The 15,409-nt window shown below is 41.5% G+C and overlaps 1 protein-coding gene across 11 annotated transcripts in view; it reads right to left on the reverse strand.

The window, feature by feature from the left end:
- TBPL1 (TATA-box binding protein like 1) overlaps positions 1-15,143 on the reverse strand; it is a 37,015-nt gene extending 21,872 nt beyond the window's left edge. Inside the window, exons 1-3 of one of the 11 annotated variants that reach the window (XM_040449136.1) lie at positions 14,689-15,143; positions 7,833-7,915; positions 5,105-5,192 (exon numbers count right to left, since the gene is read on the reverse strand). The gene's annotated coding sequence lies outside the window, so the exon portion shown is untranslated. Of the gene's footprint in view, positions 1-5,104; positions 5,193-7,832; positions 7,916-13,710; positions 14,038-14,683 lie in introns of those variants that run through there. The other 10 variants (XM_040449135.1, XM_040449134.1, XM_040449133.1 and 7 more) reach the window with 10 other exon arrangements.
- Positions 15,144-15,409: the final 266 nt, after the last annotated feature.

The following is a 15,409-nucleotide window of genomic DNA, read 5'->3' on the forward strand; positions in this document are numbered from 1 at the left end:
AATTAACTGGTGAGGGCGAAATTCCTTGAATACTGAGAAGAGTGCACTTTTAAAATACTACCACTTGTATTTATTCTGTTAACTGTCTCCGATTCTTTGTTCATTTTCCTTCTGAGATTTCTTACTGCTTTATACAAGCTCTTATATGTTAAAGAATATTAATCTTTTGCCGGCTTATGCTATTCCTTCCCTAAAATTCTTCACCTGTCTCACTCCTATTTGTTCTATAGCTCAGCATCCCCTTCATTCAATCAATTCTGTAGAAATGAATTGGAAATCTAAGCATTAGGCCTCATGCTGGGGAGGGGGGGGGGTTGGGGATCCAGCCCTGAGCAAGACCTGGTAGAGGGAATGCAGGTGTTCTCAGCTCTAAGGTGAGTTAAGAGTACAAACTATTCAGACCTGAAGAAGGGCCAGCACAGCTCAAGTGGAAAGAGTGGCGCAAGACCAGGCTGGAGATGCACGGAGGGGTCATGTCTTCCAGACTACGTTAAGGATTTTCACATTCTCACATTCATCCCAAGAGCAATGAACTAAAAGAGAAGCAAGAAATGACATGAAGTATTTGCTTTTTAAAAATATATCCCCGGCACTTCTGTAATGGAAGAATGGTCTGGATGATAAGAACGGGCAGGAAACTCAGTCAGGGTCCAGTGCAGCAGTCCTGGGGAGAGAGGGAAGCAGTGGAGACAGGGTGGATGAAGATGCAAAGAAGTAGACAGAAGAGTGACATTTCTAGGAGATGACTGAACACAGCTTTGTGGCTGATACAGAAAGAGGAAAAGGGGGTGGAGGATGACTCCAGGTTTGTTGCCTAACATACTATTTACAGAAACACTGGAAGGAGAGCAGGCTGCAGAGCAGACAGGACAAGGAGCGATTCTGTTTGGGGAATGCTGAGTTGAAGGAACTTAGAAGACATCCATAGGGAGGTACAGAGCAGACAATTAGGTAAGAGTCCATCACACAGGACAGGTCCAGATTAGAGGTAAAAATCTGAAAACCCGAGTAGAGAAGGTAATTAAAACCACGATGGATAAAATAAGAAATCAAAGGAACTGAGACATCCGATCCCTAAGACTGAGCCAGGGTGTCCCTACTCTGAGTCCCAGTACCATGTCGCTATGCAAACCACTATCACAGGATTTCCCCACACTATAGTAAAATTTCGTATTTATTTATGTCTCCCTGGTAGACAGTAAATTCCTCAAGCACATAATCAAATCTTACTTATTTTTACACCCAAACCTTAGCATAGTTCCCAAGACACTAAACACATTCAATAAAATGTCTGGAAGAGCTTAACTGTTAGCTTGAGATTAAAAAGCAGTACACACACACACACACACACACACACACACACACACACACACACGTTTCAGAGCTCAGACTCTGGAATAGATCACTTGGGTTAAATCAAGCCCCTACCATTTATTTATCAGCTGTGTGACCCTAGGTAAGTTATTTAATGCCTTTGTGCCTAAATGTCCTCATCTATTAAATAAGGCACGTAATAGGACCTATCCTGCAGTGTTGCAAAAATTGAAATTTCATGCAAAACACAGTGCAGTACTAACAGCTGGTAAGCATTCAAACTTAGCCATTCTCATTGTTATTATTATCTCCTTTCTTTATCTTCCATGAATAGAGAAGTGTTCAAAACTGGAAAGGATTTCCAGTTATCTGCTGTGGTCCTCAAGCTTTGGAAAACAAAAACAAAAACAAATCATGTTCCTTCAAGTCTAAAAGCAAGGGGTAGAGGGGCACGGGGTGGTTCAGTGAGCTGAGCATCAGGCTCTTGATTTCAGCTCAGGTCATGAGCTCAGGGTCATGGAATTGAGCCCCATGTCAGGCTCCTCTGCCCCTCTCCTCTGCTTTCTCTCTCTTTAAAAAAAAAAAGTGGGGTTGGGGGTGCTTGGGTGGCTCAGTCGGTTAAGTGTCTGACTCTTAATTTCAGCCTAGATCATGATCTTGTGGTTTGTGAGCTGGAGCCTCAAGTCAGGCTCTGCACTGCAGTGCAGAGCCTGCTTGGGATCCTCTCTCTCTCCCCCTCTTTCTCTGCCCCTCCCCCACTCTGGATTTCTCTCTCTCTCTCTCTCTCTCTCTCAAAATAAATAAACTCTAAAAAAGACAAAGAATAAAAGGAAAAAGAAAAAAAGAAAAAAGCAAGTGGAAAAATAAAGAATACAATTTTGATGTGTCTGTTCAGTATTATAAAAAAATAGATTTGGGGCGCCTGGGTGGCGCAGTCGGTTAAGCGTCCGACTTCAGCCAGGTCACGATCTCGCGGTCCGTGAGTTCGAGCCCCACATCGGGCTCTGGGCTGATGGCTCAGAGCCTGGAGCCTGTTTCCAATTCTGTGTCTCCCTCTCTCTCTCTGCCCCTCCCCCGTTCATGCTCTGTCTCTCTCTGTCCCAAAAATAAATAAACGTTGAAAAAAAAAATTAAAAAAAAAAAAAAAAGATTTAACAGTGATTTTTTAAAAAATCCCCAATAATAAAACCATTTTAAACCAAGTGCTTATTATGCAGTTTTTTTTTGGGGGGGGGTTGGGGTTAGGGGAGAAGGGGAACAAGGAGAGAGAGGGAAAAAGAATCTGACCAAGTCTATTACATATTGCAAAATATATATTTTGCTTTTACTTAGCTAGGTACCTGCAAACACAGGAAAATTAGAGGTACAACAGATTTGGAAACTAAACTGCAACCAAACTGTGTATCATGTTCATCTTGCTTAAAGTGTAAATCTACTGTGTTCATTTCAAGTGTATGGCATAGGTTTTCTCCCCAGTCTTATATGTCGTATTCTCCCATATTGTGAGCCATCATTTCAAAAACTAGTTACGTCTGTCACTTTATAGAGAATCTTGATATTTGTCCTAACTTACTCATAAGTAACCACACTTTGTGAAACTAATTAAGCCACTAATAAGCTAATAAAACCACATAATTTTAAAAAGATTATCATTTTCTTGGTAGTATAAATATTAACTCCCTAGGTGGCTAGTAAGCTGAACAACCCCTCTTTCACCTTCTGGTTGGTGTCAGGGTTGACACCCATAAAGTTCAAAGTTCTCCGTATTCTGTATTCTGATTTTTATGTCAGGGATGTGAATGCAGGGTTCAAACTTGAATGCCGACAGCTCACCAAGAATTTAATCAAGAGAAAGCACCCCAAGGTAGAATACAACATGAGAAATTTTCTATTTTGATGGTTTCCTTTCAACTGCTTTTACAGGCTTACCCTTCGTATAAAATGCGTGCTCTAGTGTAGACAACCTGTTTAAGGTCTATGCCATGTATGAGTGCCATTTTAAGAAAAGGAAGGTAGAATTATGAAATGAATTAGCTAGTTGGAAAATAGTAATACAGAGTTCAAACTTTTCTAGGTAAAAAGCAGTTTTTACTATTTAGTAAAAAAGTAACATACTTAAATAAAAGCAAACAGGGTTACGGAATGAGTATCTTTCCACATGTAAGCACCATTAAGAACGTCTTAATTTACTCAGAACTGTCAGATCTTTAATTGACTGAGGGTTGAGTCACGTTTTTTAAACTGGAAATTAAGGTCTGTGAGAAAGACAAAATATTTTAAAACAGCACAACAGTAAACTGAGTAATTAGATAACATACAAGTAAAAGAAAGTATTCTCACATAGAACATAAATCAAGAATGATAATGAAGTTTTCTGACTGCAACTACTAAGTAAAAGATAAAACAAAATAACAACTACAAAAAGCCTCAACCCCCAGAGATATTGATTAACTAACCTTCATCGGGGGCCCTAATTTTTAAAAACATTTCCAAGTTGTTTCTAGTGGGCAGCCAGCTGAGAACCACTGGGCTGCAACACCACAACAGGTCATCAAAATAATGGAATTTCCCTTTCGGCAGGTCCTTAAAATGGACTCTATTCTCGTATTAGGCCTGTTTATCATTAGAGAACATCAAGACTTCTGTAGTCTGTTTACCATGCATTGTTTCCTTAACTTGATTCACGCATGAAACTGTCACACTCTGCCCTGTGCCTCTGCATGGTATGAAATGTTTAGGAACAAGCGGCTCACTGCTGAATCTGATGTCGCAGTTGAAACTCCCTCCTGATGGACCTCTCCAGAGCATAAAGCACGGGGCACTCCTGACTCTCAAAATTCTCCCTCACCACCCCTAGTTTTGGCTTCTGAGGCACCGTTCCCTACGTTCTCCTCCCATCTCCAATACTTTTCTGCTCCGCAAATTGGAAGTTCTTCACTGAATCCCAGGACAGTTCCTGAAAAGCTCAACAATAGGTTCCAGAGGTGAGGAACCCCTGAAATTGTGCACACACAAATTTGGATGTGTACCTGAGGAGGCCATTTGTTTTTCATATTCTCGATGAATTTAAGAGCCCTTTTCTTCTATAAGCTTTCCAAGCTTCAACTGTTATCTCTGAGTTTATGACTCCTACATCAATCCTAACCTATCAGAGATCTGAATCCATTTTCTTCACTGGCTGTGCAGTATGTTCATTAACTTAAACCAACATATCCAAAATCAATTAATCCCCTCAGAAATACTTGTGGTGTCTTAATTCTTCATTTCAGTTGATGGAGCCACCCTCCAACACTCACTCAACACCTGAATCAGAAATTTCAGAATCAATCATCCTTCAGCTCTTCTCTTTCTCTTATACCCAGTTAACTTTTCACTTCGCTTCTTTTCTGCATCCGAAGCATCAACATTTTAAGCTTTCACATGTCCTCATGACCACAGCCTTCTAATGGAACTTTGCTTGCAGTATCCACAATCTAGTCCATCCAACAAATAAGCTCTCTTCCTAACTGTGCCACACCCCTGCTTAAAGAAAAGTATGGCTCTCTTGCACGGACACATGGCATCTAACTTGCTTGGCTTGGAATGCAGTGAGCTTCGAGCCTCCAATTTACCTTTTGTGACCTAATCTTCTTCCACTTCCAACACACCTTAACAATCTCAACTATTCACTATTTCTCCTCCAGCAGACCTTTTCTTAATTTTAAATTTGCCTAGGATGCCTTTTCCTCATTGCTTCACTAACAGACTCTTACTTGTGGTTAGACTCATTGAATCCACAACTGATACGAACCAAGCACTGTAGCTGAACACTGGGAATACAGCTCAGAACAACGGCCAGAGAAGGAAACTTCACGGCAGCTGTATTCCGGTGGAAGAATCTGACAATGAACAGATAAGCAATTAAAATAATTAAGAAAATGTGATCTATGTTGTGAAGGGAATAAGAGGACACAAGAGAAACTCTAGGAGGAACGATGCAGGCAGGCCTCTTAAGTTCCTCAGAGACGAAAAATTATTCTTAACGTGCGATCTTGTAGGATAGGAAGGAACCAGTCACGAAACACTAAGAGGAGCTCTCCGAGCAGAGGGTACCGCAGAGGTACCGTCTGCATGATAACCGTGTGCTATAGGCACCACACGCCTTGAAGAGAGCTGTTTAATATAAATGTGTAACCTTTAGAATTTGGCTTAGCTGGCACTTGGTCATCAACTCAACAAATAGTTGCTAAATTAGATGAATACTTCAAGAACAAGTGAAAAACCGAATTGTGGGGTTGGGGAGTAAGTAGGAAGGACAGACATTTTTCACTGTAACAGGTAAGAAGCTTAGTAGCCCCAAACCACTCAAGTTCTCTAACAGCATCTATTATGTCCTTTATTTAACTTACTGGTATGTTCTGCTTAGTGTTCACACACCTAACAAGTTACTATTATTGGTTTCAGTTTAGACCCCCAAATCCTGAAGGGCAACTGTGTTTCAGGAGCTTTTACAAATACAGAAGTATGTTTCTGATGTAAAGAAAGAGTTATTTTAATTAAAACACCCATACAGATCCTTAACGTTTTTGATGTATATATTCCCTTTCCTTTCTCCTAAGGGTTACGTTCTCCATTTTAACCCCAGGAGTCCTATGAGCCCTAAACCATCCATACCCAAAGTTCACATTCCATGGTAGCTGGTCACAGACCAGCCAACAGGTCAGCTGCTTCCAGCCTACCAGTCGCGCAATTAAATGAATATGATAATAAAGCCATCATTCCACTCTTTACAAAGTAAGAGTGAGGATGTAACACAAGACGAATTAAGAATGTAGCTTCAGACATTTGAAACTCTTCCAATTTAATCGGCCCCAAACAAAAAGCCTAGAAAGAGTAAATTAAAAGGCACACATTCTTAATAGACACACATTCTTAATAGACACACAAATTAAACAATTATCCAAGTGGTACTGTACTATGCACTGAAGGAGAATTTTCAAGATCACTGGCCAGCCAAAGGTTTTCTCAGCTTTACTAACCTAAGGATTCACACTAGCAGTATGCTGCTGAGATGATAAAAGAGTTACTCGCATGGCTGCTCGTCAGTCATAAACTGTTCAGCTGTGTCACATACCTTAACTGCCACCATCACCAAAAAAGGAGGAAAGAACTGGGTTAAGAAATCTAGTGTACCTTTGAGATTAGCATACCAACGTTGTGCTGAGGCAGGTCTCATGAACTGGTGACTATGCCTTCAAGAAGGCTGTACCATCCACATCTACCCTAACCTGCCCCCAGCAGAGATTCTGGGATATATATGGTCAAGCCGTGCAATTAAAGGATGCTCATCACAACTTCACCGGGTTACACATGCATACGAATAACTGGAGACAGCCAAGAAGCTCACTGTAGCCATCAGCTGGTAAGGAAAAGAAAAGGCTCTGTACCTTGAAAGAGGCTCTGAAGCAATTTACAAGGACTGGGGTGGTTCTTATTCCACAGAAGGTTCAGGTTTACCACAAATGTTAGCTGAGGTTCAAACAACGATGGGTTCTATAAATGGTGACCGTAGTCAAAAACTGAATTCCCATCTTCGTATTTGTGCTTTTAGACTACACATTAGCTTTATTATCTTTATATCTCAAGGTCAGCAACACCTGTCCCTGAAAAAGTGTGGTGGAAAGAACACTAGGGAACATTTAACCATGTGTCAGTGAGACCTTTATTTCAAAACGGGCTTTTATTCTGGACAATATTAACACCTTGGAGACCTGTTTTCGTAAAAATCTCCCACTATAGTCCTTAGAATATCTAAAAGGGTATATGGAGGTGTGTATGTATAAACTATATATCTATATCTCGATAGATATATCTATGGATATATATCTATGGCTATAGATATCTACAGAGATATATATAGATACATATGGATATAGATATCAGTGAAATAGCCATGATCATTTCTTTGCTTATCTCAATATTTTTCAGATCCAGAATCCATGATGGCTATAGGAATAATGTTAACAATATTATATCAATACTATATCAATCTAGTCAACGAAATGACTACTCAACTAAATCAAGAACATCAACTAAACTTCCCTCTCTTTAAACAGCCACATCTCTACATACAAGCATATACGCCAATCTTCTTAGGGGAGAAATAGTATAAAAACCAACTTAAAACAGCACAAGATGGAAGGGTTATAAAACTCGACCCCTGTACGTTTAAAGCAAAACATATTTTTAATAGCACGTTTCATATAACTTCTGAAATATACCTTTTATGAAAACATTATTTCAACTAAAAACCAAGACCTGGATGTCAGCCAAAACAGAAAAGAACAGTTTGCAATTCACTGTATTTAAGCAGAAACATTTATTTTCTAGTCAGCAGTTTCAAATGTCCTTCTAACTAAACTAAAACATTTGTACTTCACTTTAAAAAGTTAACCATTTTAATAACAGCCTAAACAAAACTACAATTATCAAGCTATTCCCCTGATTAGGTAAGCCTCGGTATCTGGTGTTAGCCTTACCATAAACAAATAATTTTCCAGTTCTATGCGGTCATCCTTGAGTCACTTGAATTACTGGAGCAGAGCAGCAGTCTCAGCTACTTCTAAAATTACAAGAAAGCTACAATGTAGGACATTTATAGTGATAACAGAAAACACAAGTTAAATGGCCTGACAAAGACACCAACAAGTTTCAACTTTATCACCATTTAAGATTATACAAGCAAAAATAGTATCCTCTAAAGAAAGAGGAATTCTGCTAAATAAAACCATCAGGGTCTATTGCTTTTATTCAGAAGCACCATACAGCAAAACAAGTGGTCAAGTCCACAGGGTAATAGCATTTCAATAGCTGCAACGTGGTGCCAGATCAGTCTTTGTTGGCCTTCCTTTCCCAAGAAACAGAGATGTCTCTTTTTACTTAGTCCATCTGCTGTAAGTGCTAACCAGATGCCTGTGTGATAATTCAGAATTAAAACAAAAGTGCTTCCCTCCCTCCAGAACCTAACAGCAGGGATGAGTCTAAGTTGGTAATCACACATCAAGAATTCCAGTGCTTTAACAGAAAGCCTCCATATGAAGGACACAAACTATATAGCTGGTTCACCTTTAATGTGCTGCCTAGTACCACTGCTGTCAGCATCAGGGAATATTTTTTCACCTAATCATGCTGAGCATTGTTCTAAATGCTTTTCACTTAATTCTCACAGCAATCCTACAGGGTCGTACTAGGATTAGTCCCATACTGTAGTTGAAACAACTGGGGAATCAAGGCAGTGAAATAAATTACTCAGGCCATATCATCAAAAAGCAGCACGGCCACTGTATTGAACACAGACAGCCTGTATCCTGATTCCATACTGTTAAGTGCTATATTAAGACTAATCCTAAGAAAACAGTATAATTGGTTTTGACTAAAATTGTTCTGCCTCACGATGAAAATACCTGTAATTTATCAACAAAAGAAGGCTCGCACCTGATTCTTTGGAACTATTTAATTAACAAAAACAAATTTTTACTTCTTTTAAAATTTTATGCGTTCTCATCGAGGGAGTTAAAAACCAAAAACAGGGGCGCCTGGGTGCCTCAGCCAGTTAAGCATCCAACTTCGGCTCAGGTCATGATCTCACAGTCTGTGGGTTCAAGTCATGCATCAGGCTCTGTGCTGACAGCTCAGAGCCTGGAGCCTGCTTCCGATTCCGTTTCTCCCTCTCTCTCTTTCTGCCCCTTCCCTGCTCAAGCTCTGCTCTGTCTCTCCCGCTCGCTCAAAAATAAACAGACATAAAACAAAACAAAACAAAAAAACATACCACGGACCAATGTTTATAAGCAGATCTCTATGGTGCTAAATACAATTAAAACAGTAAGAGTCCTCATCCACACATGTCCTGACAAAAGCGTCCTCAGTACACAATCTGATTTTCAGTACTCTTGCTTGATGAATGAATACTGCATGCTTGAAGTTGCCAGCCAAACTTTTGTGCTGTGTTGTTTTTTTCTTTTTCGTGAAATTTTAAACAGTTTCATTATTGATTCCTGCACGAAGGCCCATCCGAACTGTCCCAGAACTCACTTCAGTGTGTTTAACATTTAATGGGATCCCTAGCAGCAGGTGTCCCATACAAAACAAGCCATTGAAGCCAAATTTTGAGTTTTATCACCAATCACAAGACCAGATGAATATAACTTCTGATACAAACTGATTCTTTTTCACTAATGACCTATTTCTAGAATCTTGGTTTTTCCACAACTACACAGACACACACACTCCGTATCTTTCTTCTTAATAAAAGGTTGTATCACAAAAGTCAAATTTGTATACGTAGCCTGGCAAGACCTCAAACACGCATATACTCTTTCACCCTCTCGAAATTTCCCAAGGTGGTATTCATGCGAGCAAATACTGGAGCTACTCAAGGCAGTAAATCATTATTTTTACTGTTTGAACTAGTTTAAAAAAAAAAAATCCCCAATCATGTTAGAGAAGTTTTTGCTTATAATTTGCAGCCAGTAAAACAAAAAACCAAAAAAAACAAAATAACTGAAATTGTAGGCATCAAGAATTAGATTACTAATTAGATTAGATAATTAAAGGTTCCCCTCATCTACCAGATTACCCTCCGAAGTCAAAGAAAATAAATAAAACCTTTTATTAACATGTTAATCTTCAAAATATGTACACACACCTGCATGACATTAGCATACAATAGGATGGCAACTCATAGTCCTGATCCTCCAGAAAGTCCTAATTTTATCAGGCATGATGAAATCTGTACATCAATAGCACCGGGCAGTGTGTAACAAGGGTTTTAAAATACAAATTTGTGTGTCGTGTTTCGGTATTCATGGTATGTCCATTTCTCTGCTATCTACAAGTGCACAAAAAGCACCTGAAGAGAAACACCTTTCATCCAGCTTTACATACTCGATGTGGCATTAGGCATATAAAAGGTGTAACAAATCTGAGTGTATGTTTCAGGAAATCCTTATTTTTTAATTCAAATGTCACAACACAGCTAAATTTTCAAAGCACCACAGGTCTTCAGTTAAACACACGGGGGAAACATTCTACTATGAATTCTTCTAAAATCAATTTAAATTTTACATTTCAAAGCAATAATAATTTCATCACATGGTCAATGATGCAACGGAAGGAAATCAATCACCAGATTCTTACCGGCTCCTTCGCCTAAAAACAATGCTGACACCCATTCAACTAGATTATACAATATTTATTGTAAGTGATGTGCCACATCCATGATAAGAAATAACATTCTCCAATAACATTCAGTTGCATATTTCATATGTATTTGCTCTACTTTAGAGCAAATTCTGCACATTCTATACACGTATACAGTAGGTCCCCTCATTTGTAGAGTATATGTTCCAAGACCCCTAGTGGATGCCTGAAACTGCAGGTAATACCAAACCCTATATACACTATGTTTTTCTCTGTACATACATACCTATGTTAAAGCATAATTTCTAAATAAGGCACAGTAAGAGATTAACAATAGTAATAAAACAGAACAATTATAACAATGTACTATAAGAAAAGTTATGTGAATGTGGTCTTTCTCAAAATATCTTATTGTACTATACTCCCCCTTCTTTTTGTGATGTGAGATGATAAAATGCATATATGTTGAGATGAAATGAGGTGAATGACGTAGGCCCTATGACCTAATAACCTAATATTAAGCTACTACTGACATTCCGACCATACATCAGAAGGAAAGTTGTCTGCTTCCAGCCCCTGGCTGACCAGGGGGAACTGAACCCACAGGAAGTAAAACCACAGATACAGAGGGGACTACTGTATATCCACAAAAGTTTTGATATAAAAATTATCCACATAAAGAAAAATTTGTGGGAATCACTTAAATTGTTCCCTCAAACTTGGCAAAATGTAATTTCAGTTAAATATTCAGATGCAAAATGATCAGAAAAGACTGATACTAAGAAGGTTTCCAGAATAAAAATTATGAAAATCTGAGGTTCAATTAAAAACACAGTGAGCTCTACAATACTTTTAACCTTTAAAAAAGTGACTGTGTCTATAATTATAGTACTACCACTTGAACTTGTAAAGCACCTTTTAATTCTGAAAAGTGACAATATTTTTTACATGCTTTATTTCAATACAGTCCCAGCATGAGGCTCTTAACCTGCTGTTCTGCACAAACAGAATGAATACATAACATCTGACATGACCACTTCAATTCTACAAATAAAGGGGAGAGATACAGAAGAAGGAAAATACAACAAAGTTAACATTAATGAAAAGGATATATAGCCCAAGGATGTATACCGAAAACTCCGTAAGAAACAAACAATACAAATAGCCCAAAAAATCATTTGGACTGTTACATGATTAAATAAGGATAGGAACTAAAACAACACCAAACACTGGGAATGTTACAGTAGAGAGCAGGGAACACAGAAATTGGATTGCTACTAAAGGTGGAAGCTAGGGCCTGACCCCCACTCAAACACGGAACAGACAGGGAACCACAAACAGGTCTAGGTGAAGTATGTGATGGCAACCCTGTGATTGAGGGAATTCACTTAAGTCTCATGTGCACTATGGAAATCTTGGGACTCAACATCCAACAGCTTCAAGTGTGGTCCTCCCCCAGGATATCCTTCATAGAAGAGCTTTATGAAAAGATTAAACAATCCTTGATTCATTAACCTAAAGGTGACAATCTTGGGTTTTTCCTCTTAGAATCTTAAGCAACTCTAAATCTCCCAATGTTTATACTTTCCATTAAAGATAACTGCCCACCTCTTTGCACATCCATGAAAGTCCTTTAACAAGAGATACTGAACCCCAACTCCATGAAAATGCCTGTGTTAAAAACGCTATTCTGGCTATAGTGAACCAATCAAGAGCACTTATTAGCAGACCATTAGTTTCTGATCTTGAAGGCAAAGAGTATGAAAAGAGGGGGCTGAGAATAAGGATGACCCATTTTGCTTAAGACAAGCCAGCTTAGCCAAAAAAAAAAAAAAAAAAAAGCTTGAGACAAACAGAAGCTGTGGTTGACATAATTGCTTCTGTGATTTATCAGTTTTATTTTCATTGTTGTCCTCAACTTTATATAGAGAGCTTTATTCTCACTGGACATGAAGATGATATTCTCTTGAATATGTGGCCATTTCAGTATGCCACAGGGAAACCTCATTTACTGACCTGGAATGATTTGGGAAAGTATAAAACCACTAAATAGTGATGTAAAGCACAGATCATATAAGCTGACAAATATTTACCTGGAGGTATCAAACTGCAAATAATTCTTTAAACCAGATAGCGATAAAAGTCCCTTCTCCATTTGAATGGCCTGCCATTTTCTCAAACTTTAAAAGAGACAGCAGATTACGCTCCGACTGCTAAACCTTTTCCTTGTATTTCTAGTTTTCAATTTTCTCAGGGATTCTGTAATTGGTTCTTCACACAAAAATCACACCAGGCTTGTTTCTCTCTTTTTTACCTTCAGCCAATTTTAAGGCACTGTTCTTAACCCTAAATACAGAAGCCCACGCTGGTTAACTGCCAGTGTCGCTTTGCAACTGCAGGTGACAGACGCAGCCAGAGAGCTCACAGATGTGAACTGGCTGGCTGCAGTCTGAGTCCTATTGCAATGAGCACACTGACAGAGCCCGCAGATGCACACCGCGGCTGAAGGAGTCTTAAAAACCGTCATTCGCAATTAAATTACTTTTAGGGCTCTTACGGGCTATCATTAAGCGCTTATCCCAATTCTGATCCTCGCTTAGCTCTGCCCACAATTCATTTTATCTTCCTCAGTTCCGGACCCTTCATCAAACCTAATTTGGGTAATAATAATAATAATAATAATAATAATAATAATAAAGCGGGGCTGTTGGCATCGCCGGCACCAGTAACCGGGGAAGATACTATTTGGTAGCCTTCCCGCCGCGGCAGAGGCCGCTGGAAGTTTTCTGGGAACCAATGGACCCCTAGCATCTTTGCACGATTCTTCTTCTCCAGGGTGAGGGCTTCACAGAAACGGATGGGGAATCTCCCTTCTGTCTTTCCTAGGGGTGGCTAACAGGAAAAATAAAACACCTCTTTTCTTCTGCTACACCCCGCTCGGTTAAGCTCGCAGGCAGGGACGCCCCGCCCCCCACGCCGTTATCCCTGATGAGCTCCCCAAATATCACCCGGTCCTCCTAAGAAGTAGACCCTCCCTCGGCCCCCGGACCAATTCCTCCCACCTTAGCTCCTCTCCTCGGGTCGTCCGCCCCCGCACACCCCACCAACCGTACGGCCCGGCTCGCACACGCCAGCCCCGGCGCCCAGATGCCCGGCACCCGGCGCTCAGGCCGCCCGGTCGCCCGCGCTCCCCCCGCCCAGGGTCGCCTACGGGGTTACCGTGGGAAGAGGGGGCGGCGGCAGAGAACGCGGCGGCAGCGCTGCTGCCGGTTACGTCGGACGCGGAGGATAAGCTGGAGGACAAGGATGATGATGAGGCGGGCGCGCTCCCCAGTCTCCATGGAACTCCCGCCCCGACCCGTTGCTAGGAGCCCCCGAGGCTCGAGCTCCGTCTTTCGTGCTTTGTTGTTCCGGGTACTGGGCGGCCGCTTCTTCCCCGCGACAATAAATAGACCAGACGCAGGGGGAACATAGAGACAGTGCGCGGGGGCTAGAGCGCCGCCGGACAGGGCGCCCCTGGGCTCCTCGCTAGCCACTCATTTCCGGCTCTCACTGCTCCCGTCACTTTCCCCCGCCCCTTTCCCCACTTTCCCTTCCTCCTTCCTGGTCCCCCAAGGTAGGCCCCTCCCGCTCTTGGGCTAGGCGACGTCCGGGTGTTGGGGGCAGGGACTGCTACTGGGCTAGACTTCTTTTGCTGGAGGACCGCCTAAAAAGGTTTTGAAAAAATTGCGTGATCTTTGTACCTTTCTAGCTCATCTCTAAACATGAGTTCGTTGTTCCTGGCATACAGTATAGTATAAATGGACTTTAATTTTTTTGTCAAAACCTTAGAACTTTCCCCATAGCTCGTTCAACTTCAAGGTCCACCATTTAACACAATTAGCAAAACTAGTTCTCAACAAGTAAATTTATTTTCTAAGACATTTTCTATCTGAAAAAGTCCTATTTTCGCTTTTTCAGTTAAACGCGTTAATTTACGACGTCATGATAAACCTCTCATTAAGGAATTCTAATTCTAGTCCTAAAATACAGCGGCAGGAGATGATAGCGGAAGGATGGATGGACAGATCGATAGAAGGGTGGGTGGATGGGTGGGTGGATGGATGGATGGATGGATGGATAGACAGATAGACAGATAGAGGCAGGGAGCTTAGGTCACACTTCTGTCTCCTCTCCCTTCCCTATTCCTTACTCAACTTGGGTTTGCGGTCAGGACTCCGCCTGGGAGCCCGAGCACTTCAGAGGCTTATACGCGGCACAGTCAGATCCTGGAAGGATGGACCGGGGCGAGGGCGGCTGCAGGCTAGGGCTGGGGAGCCCAGCAGGAGAAACGGTGGCTCAGGCCGACGGGCGTAGGAGGGCGGTCACTCGAAAGCTGGGCGCCTGGGGACTGAGACTCTTTCACGGCTCTGCGCCCAAGTAGCCCTGGAATCCGGGGACCCCGAGAGGCGCACACTCGCCAGTTTGAACGGCCGCGCTGGGGTCCGATGAGCTCTCGGGGGTGGCCTGAGAGGCGCTGCCCGCGGGAGCGAGACTCGGGTAACGGCCTGGGGAGCGCCAGGCAGCGCAGAACCCCGCGGCGCCCCCGGAGTCCCACTCTTCAGGCTGGCACGGGCCTCTGCTCCCGAGCTCAGCTGCAGCCAGAAGCCTCTGGCCACAGAAGAGGCCGACGGGCAGCTCTGATTTAATAAAAGGCCACAAGGCGGGGTCATGGGTATCTGGTCTCTGATTGGTGTGAATCGTGGATGAAAAATGATAATGCCACTATCCGTTTGAAAATGAAGGCAAGGGCTGACTTCAGGGCATTTGGGAGTATGCAACCATTTGGGTATTTTATTATCTATTGGGTCTCTAAGGATGGCTCTTGATCTTTTGCTTCCTACTCTAAGTATTCAAAAAATATCTGAGCATTTAAAAA

Source organism: Herpailurus yagouaroundi, unplaced genomic scaffold, assembly GCF_014898765.1.
Source record: "Herpailurus yagouaroundi ecotype Mexico unplaced genomic scaffold, PumYag 198, whole genome shotgun sequence".
Lineage (NCBI taxonomy): Eukaryota > Metazoa > Chordata > Mammalia > Carnivora > Felidae > Herpailurus > Herpailurus yagouaroundi.